Source organism: Trichosurus vulpecula, chromosome 9 (genome assembly GCF_011100635.1).
Source record: "Trichosurus vulpecula isolate mTriVul1 chromosome 9, mTriVul1.pri, whole genome shotgun sequence".
NCBI lineage: Eukaryota > Metazoa > Chordata > Mammalia > Diprotodontia > Phalangeridae > Trichosurus > Trichosurus vulpecula.
The window spans coordinates 77,193,524-77,208,121 of NC_050581.1; the positions used below are offsets into that span (position 1 = coordinate 77,193,524).

A 14,598-nucleotide genomic window follows, 5' to 3' on the forward strand; every position below is an offset into this window, starting at 1 on the left:
TCAAAGACAAACTGCTTAATCAATACAAGCACGAGAAACTAAAACATCCTTTAGTGTATAAGACCTGAACCCTTTAGATGGTCTCATCAGAAATATCACCCAAAAGGTGGCCTAGCCATACCAGATCTAAACCTGTATCACAAAGCAGCAATCAATCATCAAAACTACTTGGTACTGGCTAAAAAATAGAGTGGTGGATCAGTGGAATAGGTTAGGTACACAAGACACAGTAGTCAAGGACTATAGTAATCTACTGTTTGATAAACCCAAAGATTCCAGCTTCTGGGATAAGAACTCACTATTTCATAAAAACTGCTGGGAAAACTGGCAAATAGTATGGCAGAAACTGAGTATAGACCAACATCTTACACTGTATACCAAGATAAGATCAAAATGGGTACATGACTTAGACATAAAGGGTAAAACTATAAGCAAATTAGGAGAGCATGGAATAATTTTCCTGTCAGATTTATGGAGAAGGGAAGAATTTATTACTAAACAAGAGATAGAACATTATGAAATGCAAAATAGATAATTTTGATTACATTAAATTTAAAAAATTTTGCACAAAGCCAAGGGAAGTAGAAAGTTGGGAAACAATTTTTACAGCCAGTGTCTCTGATAATGGCCTCATTTTAAAAACAGAACTGAGTTAAATCTATAAGAATACAAGTCATTCCCCAATTGGTAAATGGTCAAAGGTTATGAACAGGCAGTTTTCAGATGAAGAAATTAAAGCTATCTGTAGTCATATGAAAAAAATGCTCTAAATCACTATTGATTAGAGAAATGCAAATCAAAACAACTCTGAGGTACCACATCACACCTATCAGACTGAATAACATGACAAAACAGGAAAATGATAAATGTTAGAGATGTGGGAAAACTGGACCTAATGCATTGTTGGTGGAGTTGTGAACTGATGCAACCATTCTGGAGAACAATTTGGAACTAAACTGTGCATACCCTTTGATCCAGCAATACTACCACTAGGTCTGTACCCCAAAGAGATCATAAAAAAGGGAAAAGGACCCACATGTACAAAAATATTTATAGCAGCTCTTTTCGTGGTGGCAAAGAATTGGAAATTGAGGGGATGCACATCAATTGGGGAATGGCTGAACAAGTTGTGGTACAAAGAAATGGTGAACAGGTGGACTACAGAAAAATCTGTAAAGATTTGCATGAACTGACACTGAATGAAGTGAGCAGAACCAGAACACTGTACACAGTAACAGCAATGCTGTGCGATGACCGACTTTGTTAGACTTAACTCTTCTGAGCAATGCAATGATCTAAGACAATTCCAAAAGATTCATGAGGCAAAATACTACCTACCCACATCCAGAGAAACAATTATGGAGTCTGAATGCAGATCGAAGCATGGCATTTTCTCTTTTGGGGGGTTGTTTTTTATGTTTTCTTTCTCATGATTTTCCCCTTTTGTTCTGATTCTTCTTACACAACATGACTAATATTGAAATATATTTAATATGATCATACATGTATAGCCTGTAACAGACTGCATGCTATCTTGAGAAGGGGAAAGTGGAAGGAGGGGGAAAAATTTAGAACTCTAAATCTTATAAAAGCAAATGCTGAAAACTAAAAATAATTTTTTTTAAAGAGAAAAAAAAAATCACCTAAAAGGATGGCCAAAGAATGTATATGTTGACTTCTAATCTTGAGTATAGACAGAGAAAGGTTATTTAGAGAAAACTATTTACCCTGGGATAAATATGGAATCAACTAATAAGTACTTATTAATTACCAAATTCATGTACAGTAATATGCTCAATACTATGACAATTCAGTTCAATTTAACAAAGCATTTCTACAACAGTTCCCATCCTCTCAATCTGTAGTTACTGAAAATCTACATGTGCATCAAGCCTTGTCATTCTGATCTTTTACTGACAACAAAATATATAACAGGATTCGACAGAAGCAAACACACCTTCCACTGATGGAAAAAGTATGATGTGTTAGACATATGAACTATTTTCTGCTAAAATTTATTACACACTACAATCATTAACCAAAAAAATTAACAATACAAAATAAGGAGTAAAATCTTACATAAAACCCATAACATTTAAGAAAGCAAAAGTGAAGCAACTATGCAAAACAAGCTTTTGTGTTCCTTTCTAGGTCTAGAAGCCTGCAACCTTTGGTTTTGTTTTCCTGCATATATAGTTATGGTTCTGTTGATCTTATTTTTGCACCTTTGCAAAGGCATATTTTGTACAGAATCTTCCATATTTCCTTGTATATACCTTATTTACCATTTTAATGCACCAAATTACTTCACATAAATAAACCATACTCTGAACCATTCTGGAACAGATGTGTTTTCTTATTTGCTATTTTAAGTAGTGCAGTTAGAAACATTTTTGTATTAATAGGTCCTTTTTATGATAAAATACTAGCAAAAGAATCACTGGGCTGAAAAGAGTGCTCAGTTTTGTGACTTATACTTACTGCCATTGTGCCCATTAAAATGTCTGTACTACTCTAACAATGTGTTAGAGCAGCTGTTTTCCCACCAACATTAATTTGTTATTTTCCTTGCCACTATTACTAGTCTAGTAGATGTATGGTGATCTCTTAAAGTTACACTTTTGATTATGGCATTTCATTATCTTTTCATGAGGCTAAGTATATTTCCTCTTTTGAAAATTAATCTGTTCATGTCTTTATATATCAGTTCCTTTGAATGTTAGCCCTTTATTTGATGTATACATATATACACATACATATATGTTGCAAATCTTTTTCCCCTAGTCTGCTTCTTTTCATTTTAGAGTTATTGCTTTCTGTTATACTAAAAAACCCCTTTTATTTGTTTAATAAAACCCAGAGATTATGTCCAAAGCTTTCTTCTATTTGGTTAGTAAAAATGCCCCTCCTCTCCACAATTGAGACAAATACATTATTTCTTTTTCTCCCCATTTTTAATGATTTTAAAAGTATTTAGATTGCTGAATTAGTTTGTTGTAGTTGATGGTATTAAGTAGGAAGCCAAATTCATTTTTTTGCCATAAAATTATCCCCTTTCCCCAGAAGTTTTATTAAGTGGGGATTCTATTCCCTAGTGTTTTTATATAGGTATAATGAAATCCTAATTTTTTAATGTGTTGAGTCCTATTTCTTAGTTCTTTTTCTAGCATCAAAGTTTTTATAATTATTTTTATATTATATTATATATTTTATTCCTTTATAGTACATTTTGAGGTTTTCACCAGTTTTTTTCAGTTTTTTATTTTCTTCACCTATTTTTCTATATGAATTTTGTTATGACATCTCATCATGATGTCATAACAAAATTGCTCCACCATGCTGTCTCCATTTTACCAACGAGGAAAAAGAGCCTAAATGTATCATCCACATTTTACAAATGAGGTGGATGATCAAGTCTTGTCCGGGGTCACACAGCTAGTGTTTTGGTTGAGAAAACTTGATATTCTCAAATAAAAGAATAAAAACTAGATTTTAAGCAGTCCTTGTAGGTCTGTGTTTTTAAATCTGCCAAATAAAGAATTTTCTCTAGTTCTAAGAGCCATAGTATTTCAAAAAGTAAAAGTTATTTTAGAATTTAATCTTCCTTTATTTCCATAAATAATGTTTGTGGTTGCATTTCTGTAAGTCCAAAGACTGTCTTAGAAAATTAACTCCCTGGTGTTTGTACATTAAAAATTTTTTTTTTTGAATGAGGTTTCTATCACTTCCTTCTGACTTCTGGATAGCAATGCATAGAAATGCTAGTTATTTCTATGGATTTATTTTACACTCTTGTTAATTTAGGGCACTAGTAATCATCTCAATTTGTTTCTTTGCTGATTCTCTGGGGTTTCCTTAGTCAAACTTATTGCTGTCTACAAATAAGGATAATTTTATTTCTCTTTGCCAATGTTTATACTTTAATTTTTCTCCTGTCTTATTGTCATACTGGCATTTTTATGAAGGAAGACTCTATATGCATCCACAGAAAGAACTGATAAATAGATGTACAGAATGTTTTTACAAAGACAGACAGATGTGTATGTGTGTGTGTGTGTGTGTGTGTGTGTACACAGATATTTGTATCTAATGGGAGCCATCTAATGGGGAAGGGAGGCAAGAAAAAAAGGGAAACAAAAGAAAGTTACATGATAAGTTATATATAAGATATATTTAAGAGGAATAGTAAGTTGTACATAACAGATTTGCAATCACCTTTTTAAAAATTCTACTATGTTATGGAAATGCTTGTATTATTTCATAAATTAAAATGAAAAAAGAAAGAAAATAGTATTGGGGATAGTGATCAGAGTTCTGGCCTTGTATTGAGGATACTAGACACAGTCCTGGCCTTATATTCAGGAAGACCTTGGGCTTCAGTTCCAACTCTGATATGTTCTCTTTCCCTTGGCAAATCATGTGATATCTTAGTACTCTAGGAAACTACCTAAGAATATAAATTGCAGAGAAGGTGCTCACCTGTACTAGTAGAAATTTGTCTTTAGGAACTCCTAGTTAGGTGGCACAGTGTAGAGCACCAGGCCTGGAGTCAGAAAAACCTGACTTCAAATCTCTGTCACTTACAGGTAACCCTGGGCAAATCATTTAACCTCTGGCTCCATTTCATTTGTAAACAGGAATAATGATAATGCCTACTTCCTGGGGTTGTTATGAAGATCAAATGAGATAACAATTGTGAAATGCTTAGCATGGTACCTAGCACCCAGTAAGTGCCATATAAATGTTAGCTATCATTATTACTGATGAAATCATAGGTTCAGTTTTTTTTTTTAAGAGTAGCAGAGAGATGATAGCACATATGCTTTATAGCTGCACTTACTGGGAAAGTTTCCAGTGTTTTTTTTTTTTCTTACTGATACTACTATCTCTTGGTTTTAGATATAGACATTTGATTTAACAAAGAAGAAGCCTTTCTTGTTTATCTGTGGCCCTCCGTATGAAGGAACTTTGGCTCCTCTTAAGACCTTTAAGAATATTCTGAACACAACAGAACAAGGCAAGTTCAAACATTTACTCACTGTTTTCCTCACAAAACTACTAGACACACTGCCAAGTGCTAGCCCTCGAACCCTATTTCAGTGAGACCTTGATCTAACTAAAGAAAGATCCTCAGAGCACTGTCCAGCAACATTCAGACCTCACTGAAGCCCTGGTCATAAGGACAAAATAGCTCTCATTTGATTTTGTAGTGAAATAATTCTAAGCATATGGGATGACGAAAATGGTCAAACTTCCTAGTTTTGCAACTTAAGCTTTGAGACTGCACAGAAAATACAGTGTACTTCTGACATTAGAAAAAGATGAGCATTGTGAATAGGGAGCTAAAAGGACATTCAGTGCTTTGTGTATTACAAGAGGTGTTTATATTCTAGAAACATACTTCCTGTAATCTTCACAAAAACAGAATATCACAAAATACAAAGGCTGGAAGAGATCACAGAGGAACCAGTTTGATAGACAGGAAAACTGACGCTAAAGAAGTGAATCCGGCAACTTGAATCCAGGTCATACTGAGTATGTAGGTGGCAGATCCAGTTCTTTTGATTCTCAGTCAAGTGTTAGGGTTTAAGATTTCTGTGTGGCATTCTTCAGCAGGGGTGCTGCCATGAGAGCTTTCTAGTCTTTTTACGCCTTCTTCCCCAACATGTACTCTTTGATTCGGTGACACTGGCCTCCTGGCTGTTTCACAAACAAGTCACTCCATCTCTTGGCTCTAAGCATTGTCTCCAGTTGTTCTCCATGCCCAGAATGCTCTCCCTTCTCCACTCTGACGGCTGATCTTTCTGACTTCCTTTGGTTGTTCTGTCATTTCAGTCACGTCCAATTCCCTGTAACCCCATTTGGGGTTTTCTTGGCAAAGATACTGGAATGGTTTGCCATTTCTTTCTCCAGATCATTTTAGAGTCGACGAGACTGAGGCAAACAGGGATAAGTGACTTGTCCAGGATTATATAGCTAGTAAGTGTCTGAGGTCAAATTTGAACTCAGGAAGAGGAGTCTTCCTGACTCCAGGCCTGGCATTCTATTCCACCACTCCAGTATCTTTGTGAAGAAAACCCCAAATGGGGTCACAGAGAGTCGGAAACAAATGAACAACAACAAAATTTCTATCACTCTTCCTTGATTCCTGTAGATAAGGTATAGCAATGAAGGCAACAGAGGATTACTGAACTGGAGCAGGAAGGGATCTCACAGTCCAATTCACACATATCACAGATAGATGAAACTGAGGCACCAAAGTGAACCTTGCCTAGGATCATATGGGTAGTAAGTCTCATAGATTTGAACCCTAGTACTCCAACTCAAAAGCCAGTACTGTCTCCACTGTATTACATCAATTTATAATGATTTTTGCAGGTTTATCTAATATCCTGTTACTTTACTAAAGGAATATGTTATTTACATTAAAATGTATTATAAAGGAATAATTATAAAAGCTTTGTTACTAGAAAAAGAATGATAGAAAAATGGAACATAATTTCAGAATCCAGAAACAGAAATCAGCGTGTGTGTACATATATACACATATGTATACAGAGGTATATGTGTGTGTATACACACACATGCACACACACACACATAAATAGTTAGTGTTTGGTAAGCCTATGCTTCAAAAACATTGGAGAATGTAGTCCCCATTTTATAAAGACTACAGGGAAAACTGGATGATTATGTCAAGAATGGATTTAGGTTCATACTTATGCCAGTCGCCACAACACTCAATGGGTTTAGCAATCTAAATATATTTTTTAAATCATAAAAAGCTTAAAGGAAAAGAAATACTGCATTTTGTCTCAGCTATGAAGAGTGGCATTTTTGTTAAATATATATTTTATAGTGCACTGTCTTGGGTTTTCTAGGAATATGATGTTTCCTGAAAACAGAACTTTTTTTATACTTCCTTAATGATGCTTATTTCTTTAATTTCTTTTTCAAGTTTTATTGCTATATTACTAAGATTTCTTAGATAGCTTGATGGGAGTGTAAAGACTGAATACCTTTTTTTGTAGGAAGGACTGGACATTTCTAACACCTATTTTAATGGGAATGCCTTTTTGTCTTTCTTAGCTCCTTTCAATATTCTTAAAAATCATGTCATGCTTCTATTCTTATGTATTTTAATGCTGTCGTACATTACTGTATGCATATTATTTAGCTGAAGGATTTCTCTAAATGTAATTATATTAATGTAGTCTGTTTTCCTCCTGATGACTTTATTATACTGTCTGCTTTCCTAGAATTAAACCATGCTCACATTCCATTTAGAAATCCTCTTTAGTTACGATCTTTTTTATGGGCTGCTATAGTCCATTTGTGAATATTTAATATTTTCACACCCATATTGGTTAATAATGCTAGCTTTGAGATGCCTCTGGTTTCTTGAAAGCCATGCTAGTGGAATGTAAGCTCTGTCAGGTCCTAATAAAATGCTGGAAGGGCTTCTAGTGTGGTCCTAGTGACAGACTAAATCTTCCGAGGACCAACCTAGCTAAGATCAGAGGGACTTATCATCTCTAGATTGTCCACTACGGTGAATGCTTTGGCCACGGCAATATGTGAAACAAAAGAAAAATAAAGTGTGAAGTGGCCCCCTTCTACTTCTGTAGCCTGGTGGAAAAAAAGATGACATAAATAGGGGTAGAAGGTGCTAAAATCAGTTTTTAAGATTTCTACGAACTTCAGATATGCTAAATGTGAAGTCTTTGTTAAATGATGATTGAAGTGACATAGTATTAGTGTCAATACTGATATATTCTCACGACAAACAAAACTACAAAATAAAAGTTAGTTCTTTTTGGAGAGGTGACAAAATCACTATTTGGCCAAAGGCCACAAGACATTATTTTATGTGACACTTAGTTACTTTGGCTTGTGGTGTTCATATAGAGCATAAGCAAAAAGATTATTATGAAGACAACCGCAGCTTATGCAGAAATATATATTTACATTGTGTATTAAGCAGTAGAATCTCAGATTCCAATATGCTATTATGCAGTAGAAATAGCACCCAGGAAGATAAAGGTGAGAAGGGAAGCAGAAGAGGAAGAGTGAAATACCAAGGAAAGCTGTACAAGAGGCCATACAGTGTTGAAAGTATTAAGGGATCACATTACACGATAGCAATACCCCAAATAAGGTGATAAGGAAATGTCAGTACCTCCTATCCCATATGCTTACTGTCTCCTCTGTATATAATATTTAAGAATAATGTTTACATGTGAGCTGAAGATACATGTAGTAGGAGCAGTATCCTAACCTTCCCTTCCCCCTACCCTGCACCCCATCCTCATCCTGATGGCAGGTTTAGTTATTTTTTTTCTTACAAGGTATGGAAACATTCCTTAAGACTTGTTTGATTCAGGGAACTAAGGGCTCAGACTGTTGATGTCAGTTCCTTATTGCCTGAGCACAAAGCAGCCACAAGGAGCTCCCGAAGTATCTCTGATGCCTGGCTGGCAGGTCACAATGGGTAAGGAGCAGTGTGAAGTGTCCTCAATGCCAACCCTTGTTTCATCAATATCCTCCTGCTGTCTCTTTTTGTTGACTGTTGAATGACTCACAAACATCTCAATTTGTTCCAATACTGAACCTCAATGTCAGGCTCAGCCCAGAAAAGTTCCCAGTAAGAAAACGTATGGAAGGAACTGGCAGGCTTCTGCAAACAGTACCCTACATCAGACCACATATTTACAGTCACAAAACTGAATGAAAAGTTGAGAGATCACAAGATTCTACTGTGTTTACTGTTAGATGGTGAGAAAACATGTGACTTGGTAAAATGAAATACAGACCCTTCAAAATTTTCTTCCAGGAAGTCCCTTATACATATGGTAAGGCCATAAAAGATTGCTGGTCAATGCAATCATAGAGATAACTGTTCAATAAGACTGATTATTGTCAGATAACACACAAATCAGTAGGACATATGTTAGGCAAAGTTGTTTAGCACTGTGAAGGATGATGTTTTCTGGTAGGTCCAAATTTTACCTAGGATTTCCCTTTTTATAAATGATAAGGAACTTCACTTCGGATTATTCTAACTTTCCTTCAGAATTTTTTTGGGGGGATCCTCAACACTTGACACAGTACCTGGCACACAGTAGGCATTTAATAAATACTTGTTGACTGACTCTTTGCAACTCTAGTCTTTTTTCTTCATTTCTGAGACATAGTAATTTAGCTGATAAGGCTTCTCACAGTTTGTTAGCAACTAGAGTTTCTTGGTTTGAGAAATATGAATTGTTTTCAATATTTATTTTTTTATTTCCTTGAAATGGATCTGCCTTCTGTAAATTTTTCAAAGCTATTTGGCTTCTGAAATAGCCAACTCTTGCCTCTATGGCACACACAGAATTTTGTTAGATAGATGGTTCTGGGTTCATGAACCAAGCTTCCTAACTTTAAAAAATGAAGTAATGAATCATATACATGGGGGAGATTAGAATTCCAATCACTCTAGTCATCCTCCGTCCTCATTGAAAAGTGTGTTAATTCCAATTTCTGCACTTCTCACCACTTGAATTATTTTGTTCCTGATCACTGCAGTACTGGAATGTAAACATGAGGTTTTTAGGAATGCTGAGAATGTGTTCTTGCTTGTCAATGTCAACAGGATCTCTTTTCTCCTTTATAGCAATCTATAATAAATATGTATAGTAAGGCAAATTCAGCAATACAATGGTGCTATGTGAGAATGCATTTTTCTCTATAGCACCTTTCTGCCAAGGAAAGCTGTGTTTCATTAGAAATCATAACTGGTTGCTCCTTTGGTCAGAGTTCCAAGGTCTTTCAGAATTTTCCCCTTCATATTATTGTTGTAGACACTGCATAAATTGTTTTCCTGATTCTGCTAACATCACTCTGCACTAGTACATATATGTCTCTCTATATTTCTCTGAATCTGTCATATTCCTAATTTCTTATGATGCAACAGAATCTCATCACACTGATACACTACAGTTTGTTTAGTTATTCTGCAATTGCTGGACACTTGTTTTGTTTCTAGTTCTTTGTTACAACAAAATTTGCTGCCACTGTACACATTCTTGCACATATGGGTCTTTTCCTCATCTTTGACCATCTCGGGTTACATGGCTAATAGTTGTATCACCGAGTCAAAGGGGATGTACACTTCAATACATACTAAACTAGTATATTCTATTGACTTTTTAGATGCTGTACCAAATTATTTTCCAGAAATTAAACAAATTTATAACTCTACTGAGAGTGCACCATTGTGCCATTTTTCTCATATCCCTTCCAATAATTACTATTTGTCTCTTTTGTCATCTTTGGCAATCTGACGAGTGTTAGATGAAATTTGCTAAAGGGCACAGAGGGACATTACTGCACACCAAAGGCCCTTACCAAACATACGTCAAACTGAATTTGCTGAAGGCAAAAGATGTCTTTAGTAATTTTTTGAGCTCAGACATGACAGATCAAACTAATACTTGCAGAAGATTTATCTGAAATAAATTAAAACCACTTAGCAGAGCCAAGTTTTCTGTGGTCCCAGGATTCATGAACAAAGAACAAAACCAATTATTTGGTGAGAAGAAACTTAGAGAAATTCTGAGCAAAAAGGGTTTTGGCTGAATGGTCTCAAGTACTTCTGAATGGCTTTCAGTCTCAAGAGCTGAAAAGGAAGGTAGAAAATGTTCCTGTCCTATGTCTAATCAGAAAGTTATTCATTTTAAGTATGAACTTTTCAACACTTAGTTTAATCACTTCTTATGGCACAGTAAATATCCTATTACATTAAGGTATCACAATTTTTTCAGTCATCTCCCAACCGATAGGCATTTACTTTATTTCCAGTCTTCTGCTACCACAAAAAAGTGCTGCTATGGATATTTTTGGTATATATTAGATTTTTCTGTCTCAGACCTCCTTAGGGTATATGCCTCCAAGTAAGCATTTGTCATTTCATTAGAATAATTCAAAATTGCTTTCCAGGGTGGTTGGACCAATTCATAACTCCACCAATACTAGGGTGCCACAACTCCACCAAGAGTGTATATTAATTAGTGTGCCTTTTTGTAGTCCCTCCAATATTAACTATTTCCATTTTTTTTAATTTGTGCCAACTGCCTGCTTTAAAGAGAAACCTCAGAGTTGTTTTAATTTGCATTACTCTTTCTTTCACATGGCAGTTAATAGTTTTCAATTCTTTTGAGTATGGCTTGTTAATATCCATGGGAATGGGTTTTGGTCTTAGACATTTTTTGGTTCCTTTTATATCGTGGATATCAGACGGATCAGGGATGCAAACAGGTTTACAGGATGATTCAGTATTTTATTACCAAAATAGTACAACCACTTTCTCCTAAAAATTTGTTTTAAGCCTTTATGATCAGTGGGTAAGGATAAAAAACAAGGGTCTTTGGAGCAATAAACTAGAGAACACTCATCACTTCTCTGGATGTGACTCTTCTCCCTCATCCTAGCTTCCATGTTGATGCCCTAAAGGTTTATGAGCACATTTCCTTCACAGCTGTGAAATGATAAGGATTAATGATAAAAAGATACTGACCAAGACACCTTTATTTCTCTTTGACTCCTTGCTTAGAAAGACCTGGTTTTTCAAATGGCCAGTTTTGGAAGATGTAAATACAGGCTGAGCCTCTCTACCCAAATGTTCAAAAACTAGATGTTAGTTTATGTCAGCATAGATGTTGCTTGCATCATTCATGTTTTGGTATTGGGGAGAATGTAATATAATTTGGGGCTCAGCTTCTTAGCCTTTGGAAAGCCAAGTTTATTTTATACTTTGCTAAGCACTATGTTCCCTCTAGAGGGTAAGTCCTTTAAGGCAAAAGGCCAAATGTGGGAAATCTTTGTGAAAGTCACAGTGGACTTTCTGGAAGTGGGGAAACCTAAGGAATAAGAGGAAATGTAGTCTTCTCTGTTTAGGACTACTGGTATTTCTGTTTTCAGCTTCACCTTGTGATGCTGCCACTCCCTGTTCTCTATTTTTGTGGGTGTGTATGTGTATGTGTATGTGTGTGAATACCTATGTCTATGTACAATACACACACACATGGAATATAAAAATTTACTGAAGACCAGACTTGGGGCTATAGTGAGAAACTGAAGAAATTAAAGGTTATGGAGGCTGGCACATGGGTTTCCTGGAAGACACCTACAGAATACTTTAGGAAAGGCTGATCTCAGACTGTGAAACACAGGCAGAGCTCTCTCTGACTCACATCTCTTGCATATCAAGTGTGAGCGAGGTCCCTGACGCTGCACAGGACCAAGCACGACTGACTGATGGTGGCTTTACTTGGGACTACCTCTCATGGCAATCATCCAATAATTAAATACTTAATAAGTGCTAAGCACTGGGGATACAAAACTCCCTTTTGGACTAAAATGGGGCCCCAAAGTTAGTTCTACCTCACCCCACTCTTAGTAAGTATACCCTGGGATCAGGAAAAGCTTTCCATAAGAGGAGGCACATGAAGCTAGGGATTCTAGGAGGTGGAGGTAAAGAGGCAGAGAACACCACCTACACAAAAGCAGAAGTGGGGAGATGAAATGCCAAGCAGGAGGCTCTAAAAGAATGCCAGTTTAGCTGAAAAGTATAGTGTATGAAGGAAATTCTCATGGGAAATAAGCCTGGAGAGGTAGGCCAGTCAGACTGCAAAGGGCTTCAAAAAGTCAAACTGAAGAGTTTATATTTTATCCTGGAGAACCTAGGAAGCCCTTGGAGGTTGTTTTTTTTTTAAGGCAATCAAGGTTAAATGACTTGCCCAGGGTCACACAGCTAGTACGTGTCTGAGGCTGGATTTGAACTCAGGTCCTCCTGACTCCAGGCCCAGCACTCTAATCACTCTGCCACCTGACTGCCCCATCTACATAGTCAGCCTTGTATTTTAGGAAGATTACTCTGGCTACAATGTGTTACCTGGATTGGAAGAGTTGAAAACTTAAAGTGGAAAGACCAACTAGGAGGTTAAGACTCCAGAGGACTCTTAGGGAGGTCAATAAGGAAGAAGACTTGAGAAAAGGCCATCACATTTAGCAGTTAAAAGATTGTTGGTGTCCATACCCTTGAATGCAGATTCTACTGCTAGGCATATACCCCAGGGATATCAAAGGGAAGGAAGGTCCTATATATACCATATTACTCAGAGCAGCACTTTTTGTGGTAGCCATGAACTGGAAACAAAGTAGATGTCTATCAGTTGAGGAACAAACTGTGGTACATGAATGTAAAAGATAGTATTGTTCCATAAGAAATGATGAATATGAAGAATTCAGAGAAACAAGGTAAGAACTGAGAGGCATGGTGGATAGAGGGCAGGCCCCTGAGCCAGGGAGACCTGGGTTTAAGTCTTACCTCTGAATCACTTAAACCTCTCAATACTTTAAGCACTGACACTCTAAGACCATAAGTGGCAAAGAAAGTTTCCTTGCAGGGAGTTCCCTACACCAATAAAATTAAAGGTGTAGTCCCTAGTCCCTATAGGAAGACTTACATGAACTGATACAGAGTGAAATGAGCAGAACCAGGAAAATAACTGACACGACTACAATAATGTAAATAGAACAAAAAACCCACAATTGGAACACTGGGTAAGTACAATGAGCAAGAAACTTGGCCACTGAAAAGAGCTGGAAGAAAATGTGCCCCCCGCCCCTTTCCCTAAGAAGGATATGTTTACAAATTAAGGTGATATAAAAATAAAAGGTTAACAATTAAAAGCTTAAAAAATTCAAAACCTCAGTTTTCTATTATTTTACAAAGATGTTCCATCAGGTTTAAAATTTCATTTCTGCTGGTTTGGACCTGTGAAAAAATAGATACCTAGCTTTCCACAACTGACTACTGGGCCCAACATACTTTAGTAAGAAAAGGATCATCATTAATCCCAAGGCCAATATACTTTTCTAGGAGTTAGAATTTCTTGGCAAAGAATCATCTAGTTAAAAAAAGAAATTAGGTGAAAGGTAAAGAGGTAAAAGTTAAAGAAGTGAAATGTCAAAACAGAAAATTTTACAAGACTGTAAACTGTCAACATGTTCAAAGGTGGTAAAACATAAGAGGCAGCAGAAATGAACACAAATCATCCAATCCCACATTAAAAAGGATTTAGCTATCTTTTAAAAAAAGAGAGAGAGAGAGAGATGGGGTCCTGATTAATGTCTTTTGGCAGCACTTTACATGAAATTCTCAAGTTTTGTTTTTAATAGATTGAAATCTACAATAGAAAAAATATTTTAAAATCTGCCCCTTTCTCAGAAGAGGCTCTGCCAAAAAAAAGAATGTCAGAGCCAGGAATCTTTGTAATTCAAAGGCTACTGGAACCTCGACAAGGGTAGGGTATCTAGCTATTTTACACTGGAAGTATAAAAAAATGGGACTTTTGTCAGACTGTTCTTGTCATTTGTCTAGAAAAACAGGTCCCATATACAACACTAAGTTTTTTAAAGTAGAAAAATGGTATTTTTAGGTTCTAGTATACCCTGAAGGATTTTATTTCTCTAAGCTTTTAAATTGGACTGCCTGTTTTGCCTGTAAGCATGAGGAGAGTCCTAGGCTTATGCAGGATTCACAGCAGGTAGTTC

The 14,598-nt window shown here is 36.2% G+C and overlaps 1 protein-coding gene across 1 annotated transcript in view; it reads right to left on the bottom strand.

Moving 5' to 3' along the window:
* ECI1 (enoyl-CoA delta isomerase 1) overlaps positions 1–14,598 on the bottom strand; it is a 31,803-nt gene that overhangs the window by 10,179 nt on the left and 7,026 nt on the right. The gene's annotated exons all lie outside the window — the stretch shown is intronic.